The sequence below is a fragment of the Centroberyx affinis genome, unplaced genomic scaffold, assembly GCF_046629955.1.
Source record: "Centroberyx affinis isolate AG114_WGS23_722 - 3 ecotype Tasmania unplaced genomic scaffold, CSIRO-AGI_Caff_v1 ptg001478l_1, whole genome shotgun sequence".
In the NCBI taxonomy this organism is placed as follows: domain Eukaryota; kingdom Metazoa; phylum Chordata; class Actinopteri; order Beryciformes; family Berycidae; genus Centroberyx; species Centroberyx affinis.
The window spans coordinates 14,264-21,012 of record NW_027279946.1 but is presented as its reverse complement, the minus strand read 5'-3'; positions in this window follow the sequence as shown (position 1 = coordinate 21,012).

Here is a 6,749-nt window from a genome sequence, read left to right as displayed (position 1 = left end):
TGTTGAGGCGGATTTGTTTTATTTCACCAGACGCTGAAACAGCCTCAAAAATGGATATGTACAATATGTTTCCCACTTGTGGAGTTTCTCATTTATTTCTTGCATCCTTTGTATCTCACTACTCCCTTTAATAGGCCTGGATTGTCCAAGAGATTGTTTTTTTTGTGTAACTTTTCCCTTAGCTCACTCCACTTTCATGATTGTATCAGCCTAACCAATTTTTGTAATGGTTAGTAGATGGTTGTTTACGTGCCAAAGTGGCTGGTAGAGCAAGCAAACCTACCAGCCACAGCCAAAATGTACCAGCATTTGGTCAGTTACTTATTTCCAACAACGTGACACACATGTACAAAGCAGCCTGGCCTTAACCCAACCAGCAATTCCCTTCAAAATATAATCATTTCTAGTATTTGATTTTGTCACTGCGCAACCATCTTGTTTGATTATTGGTTATTAATAGGGTTGGGTATCGTTTGGATTTTAATGATTCCGATTCCGATTCCGATTCTGCTTATCGATTCCGGTTCTTAACGATTCTTGATTACAATTCTTTGAGGGGCAGGGTCAAAACAGGTCATGCTTATTTCACAGAATTTATTTATTTATTTAATTTTTATTTTTTTAAATACGACTTTACACAAGTCATATTCAGAAACTTCTAACTTGTGCACACATTAAAAAAAACAAAGACCCAAAGTCTTTGTAAGTCTTTGTCACTCAGACTCCGGTATGGCCGGTATGAAGAAAGGTATGTATGTTGTCTGTCTCTGGAGCTGTATGTGTGTGTGTGTGTACAGTTCAATCCTACCGCGCTTTAAGTAGGTGTGGAATACGTGTTCCTTATATTAGTTCACAGTCTTCTTACTGGCAACAGGTTCTGTATCTTGTGGGCTGGGCTCGCCATCCAGTGCTGGATTAGTTCAGAGAGCTAATACATTTAGTAACAACTCTATTGCAGCTAGCGGACTTTTAGATCGCCAACGCTTTTAGCATAACTCAATGGAGTTGAACATAGCGAAAATTAGCATCACGGCTAGCGGACTTTTAGATCGCTAACTCTTTTAGCATAACTCAATGGAGTTGAACATAGCGAAAATTAGCATCACAGCTAGCGGACTTTTAGATCGCCAGCGCTTTTAGCATAACTAGACTAAACTGCATAACTAAGAAACAGGAAACTTCTTCTTCTTCATTGGTTTTACTGGCGGACAACAAACCAAAGGTGCATGCCGCCACCACGGGAACTGAAACTAGCGCGAGTGAAATCTGTTTAGGAACCGATAAGCAGAATCGAAATTAAAATGTCTTAATGATTCCTTTGGAATCGGAATTTTGGAACCGGTTCTAATTTGTAACTGGTTCTCGATGCCCAACCCTAGTTATTAAACAGCATCAGTTATCAAATGATGGATGTGTGCAATAGAACAGGAAATGGTGCAGTGTTAATTGCCCTGTGCTTTATGGGTAGGGAATTAGAGACATGAGTGGTAGCCTAAAAGTTACAGAAGTTACCCAGAAGGAAAGTGGAAAGTGAATGAGTATTAAAGAGTAACTGAACACCAAACCCAAATCTGGGTAAAGCCTGATATCTAAAGGTAAAAAGCATGCTCCTGAAATTGCCATCTGCTATTGGCTGATCTTTGGTGCAGATTCCACATATTTGGGTTTGGGGTTTAGTTGCCCTTTAAACCATCAACAAGGACCATCAGTGTGCTCTTGAACACACTTAACTTCCCATGTGGCTCCAGTCAAGCTGCACTCCAGTGTAAATATATGTAACTGAATGTGAAGCAGGGCGATGCTGAAAAGCCTTACCTGGATAAAGGTTATAAAAGTGCATAAAGCATGTAAGCTTCCTAGAGCACCATCACCGTTCTTAAGCACATTTTACAGTACAGCTTAGTCCGACTTTTGTTGTCTTGTTAGACATGAAGAGCTGCGACAGTTAGAGCACATTCTTCTCTCTGTCCTAATGAAGAAGGGGATGAGGACAGAGGATGCAAGGGGAGAATCAAAGACAGACTCTTTGGAGAATTCTGTGTTTGGAATAAGCAATTATCAATGAAATGCTATGACTGATTTTTTTTGTATGAGCAGTTCAGAAGGAAATGCTGATAAAGATATTTTTTAATCTCTATAACGGCCTTATCTCGTCTCTTCACTTGGGTCATAGTGAGGAATTAGGTATATTGCTACTGAGGAGGCGGTATTGTATTAGAATTATGTTTTTCGACTTTCCTGATATTTTCAATCCCATATAACTCCAACTTTTGAACAAAAAGCTCAATAATTATAACTTTCATGTCTCTACCATCAAACAGGTAATGCCCTACCTTAACAGAGCCCCAGTAAATTAGATTAAAAAGTAATTATAACCCCAAACCTAAATCGTATTGCTGGGAACCCTATTGTTTTTGCTCGGATTATTATTATGCTTCTTATTATTCTGCCATAAAATGATGTGCAGCACAGACATTGTAAGAGCTACAGCTCCCAAATTTGGCAGATAGGTTCAAAGTCTCACCCACTACTCAGGCAAAAAAAAATACACCAACAGACCAACAGATCTGATGGTGGCGCTATAACAAGCACTTTAATGTCTGGGCCTATAACTTCTGAACCATAAGTCATAGAATCTACATAGAAGCTACTCCTCCTACAAATTCTGTCCATTCTTAACCAAATTTGGCACATAGCATATCTAGACAAAAATCATCGGGCAGTTTTTTGATATTCCACATCATTTTTATATAATTGGCTTCCAAATTTTGAAGTGTTGTGGGCGGGGCCTATTTTACAAAAATTGCCATAACTCAGGAATGCATTGTTCTATCTTAACCAAATTTGGTACACGTGTGCAGGTATCTACTCTGAGCTAATGTGCAAAAGTTTGTGTTATTCAGCCCATAGGGGGCGCTACAACAACTTTTTAAATGTTAAATGGCCATAACTCTGTGACTGTAAATCATAGAAACACAATTGACCCTTCGCTAAGTCCCGCCCCCTTTGGTTACTGTTGCTATGTCCGTCAAGCTTTCTCGTCTGTCAAAACAAACATGGCGTTCTCAACGATGAAAATATGTGAATTACCGGAGGAATTATTAAGCAATTTTTGGAAACATGGGTCCTCTATTTCAGAGAGCAGTAGACAGAAAGGTCTGCAGTATGCATTTGAAGGCTATATACACAATGTCATTCTGACTCGGCAGGGAAATGATGGAAATAAGTTCAGAATTGAGACTAAAGCCTACCGATCACAGTTAAAAAGCCAGGCACCTCATCACTTGGTGATCGAAGCAGAAGACTGAGATATAAAGGAACAACATTGTTCTTGTACAACAGGGTAGGTCTTAGCCAGATAAGGTAGTGCATGTAGATTATATTATATATTGGGCTAATACTAGCCAAAAATGTCAGATTTTAGCTAGCACATCTATGAAGATTTCTACGGCTAATATGCCGTCCATTACAGGTAAGTTAACCAAAGCTACAAGAGGTGATTACATTGTTAGACCATTGAAATCAGTTGATATAAGCTATGATAATGGCACATGAGTTACCATTGCTCGCTATTAACACCAAAGATAACATTAGGGTAATGTTAATGTTAGCAAGCTTCTTCTGCACATATAAGTGTACTTCGGAGGGATTCAGTTGTGAAAGAGGTCACCCACATAGTTTCATCCACAGCCTACATTTTTCCTCAATTGTCTTTGGTTTAGGAAATGTGGGAAAAAAAATCCCCCCCCCCCAACCTCTGTGGATAACGAGTATCGCTTTTCCAAGTTCCCCAAGCAAAACTTTTGACCATGGCTTCTCAAGTTAACTAGCTAACTTAACGTTAGGACTAACTACGGGGCGGCTTGACGGACGTCCACTGCCTAGTAACGGTATAGGCTATGATTGGCTATAGCCGTTGAATGGGAGGGGTTTAGCGAAGGGTCAATTCCTTGGGTCAAGCCGTATCTATCCATATAGGCCACGCCCATTTCTGCCCACAAGGTTTTCCACCATTTTGACTTTTGTCGAAAGCACATTTTTTGCTACTCCTTGAAATTTGATCCCATCATCAACCAAATTTGGCTCGCAGGATGTCTGGACTGTCCTAAGTCATCGAGCAGTTTTTCAATATTTCATTTTGCTACAATTGGCTTTCAAAATTTCTAGGGGGGGCCTAATATACAAAAATTACCATAACTCATGAATGCTTTGGGCTACCTCAACCAAATTTGGTACACGTGTACACAAAATGCTGTTTACATGGAAATTTCCTAATACTATTTCTTAAGAATATTGTCTTAAACACGTTAGTCAATGGAGCTCCCTTCACTTCCATTGTATTATAGTTTCTCTCCTCATGGAAACTCACACCTCTCTGCACTCAATATCACAGAGTTTAGAAAGGTCTATTCCAGACAGGGGAAGACAGGGAATTTGATAAATTATCTGGGGAAATCAGGGAATATCAGGGAGTTTTACAAATGGGTCACTTTACAGGAACATACCAGAATGTAATTTACAACTTATTTCACACGCATACATTCATTGTAGACTGGACTACTCCTTTAGAAAAACAACATCAACAAACCAGGGAGGATTAATGTAGGTCATGGAAGAACTCTGACTTAGATATGGAAAGTCACGGAAAAGTCATGTAATTTTACAACAATTTAGATTAAATTCAATATGCAATAAGGACATAGTACAATATAATCTTGATATGCAAGACAGATAAACTTTTCTGATAAAATGTAAATTACTTCTACAAAACTTTGAACAAAGTTAATATTAGTAGCTCTCCATATTATCTTCCATATTATCTATATTATCTTTTCTTATAGATATAGCCAATCAACAGGGCAACTATGTGACATGTACCCTCTGAAAGAAAACAAAAAATATAGGCCTAATGCTAAAGTAAATTTTGGAAGGATACTATGCAAATATTATATAATATTAATAGAATATTAAAAATATTATATATATATAGTTATGTATATATATATACAATAAGGTAATTGTTCTTACGAGTTACTATTGAGTCTGTTGAAGAAAGTGGGACAGATGGAGCATGGGTCCGGTGGGGACCGCGTACTGCTTCCATACGAAGAGGAACCATCGAGGGGTCCCAGAGAGGACCAAACTGGGGAAGAAACATCGCGAGGAGGCAGAGGAAGAAGCGGGCCATCAGAGAAACGGGAGCGAGGGTTTGCACGTGCAGAGCAGGAAAGGGAGGAGGGGAAGGGGTGAGATACTAGAAACGATGGAACGACAGGAGGAGGGAGCACGCCAGGATGCATCTCCCCCTCTCTCGCCATCTTCCCGGGGGGTCATCGCCTCCCACCTTCCCCCTTCTCCCCCTCTGACCTCTCCTCTCCTCTGGCATCCCCTGACACCTCAGGAGCTGACCTGGTGTAGGCCTCCAGCCACAACAACAACAACAACAACAACCAACAGATTCCCAGCTAAACTGATGGTACTGCAGCACGGTGGTGCTCAGTACAGCCATATAGCTTACTGTAGACCTAACAGCCTAAACATTACTAAATGACCGACTATATGACCTTAGAGCTAAGTTCTGTTTTCATCTATGCAAATATGAATTTAGATGTTATTGTCCAAACCAATGCTTACCTTGTCTAATTGTCTAAAAAAAAAAAAGTCCACACAGCGAACATATGGACAGCAAATTCAACTGTCTCTTAGCCATGACGCTGTCTGAAGTTTACCATGACACACTCTGCAGAGTATGGAATCAGAGCAGCTCACCTGTGTGATGGGATTACTATGGGCTTGCTGCTACTCGTCTTATGGAAATGAGCCAGTTCAGTTTTTGGAAGGGAGGGGAAAGGAAGACTCAACTATTGGGGGAAAACGTTCAGAGGTGCCAGGTCCACATAAAGAAGTAGCCTACCGGAATGCAGGTAGTCCAAAACCACAAGGTGCCAGATCTTGTTCCGGGCAGTATCCGGCACAAATTAAGCACTGGGTGTGTGTACCTGGCACATGATGAGTGGGTGTTTTATGCATGGCATGTAAAATGTGCTTTGTGTGTAACTTGGACAGTATAAAAAGGCTGAGAAATGACTCTCTGGGGCCGCTTTGGACAACTGCGGCAGAGCTCTTTGTCACTCCATAGAAGGATAATATTCTCTTTAATTCTTGCTGAAGTTAGTATAGCAGATCTTTGACTGTGTATGGTAGAAGAAGAACATATTTTTTTTTATTTTTGTGAATTTGAACTGCATTTGAGGACAAACTTTTGCTGGTTTTGTTGGGTGAGTAATAAAAACACAATTTTCTGAAGTCTATTCTCTGTTTCTCTTGATTGTGTCTACAAAAAACAACTGAAGTCAGTGGGGACCAGTTCTTCAGAGTTCCAAAAAGACCTACAGTATATTTACACCATCATTTAGTGCAAATCTGAACTACAGCTGATTGATTTGCAACAAATAATGGTGTATAGGTCTTTCTATTCACAGTGTGATTGTTTGGCTGTTTTTGTTTTGGAACTCTAAAGAACAGGTCCCCATTGACTTCAGTTGTTTTGGAGAAGGCTGCTACCAAGTTGTGCTGGCAACCTCCCTGTGTGTTATATGGACTAACAAATTTCATCTGTGTTTCATTTGGCATGAGGGTGAGTAGATGATGACAGAATTTTCATTTTTGGGTGAACTATTCCTTTAAGGGCCTAGGCTGGTTACAGGACAAAAACCAAGTTGGAATTAGGGGCGACTCCCTTACATTGG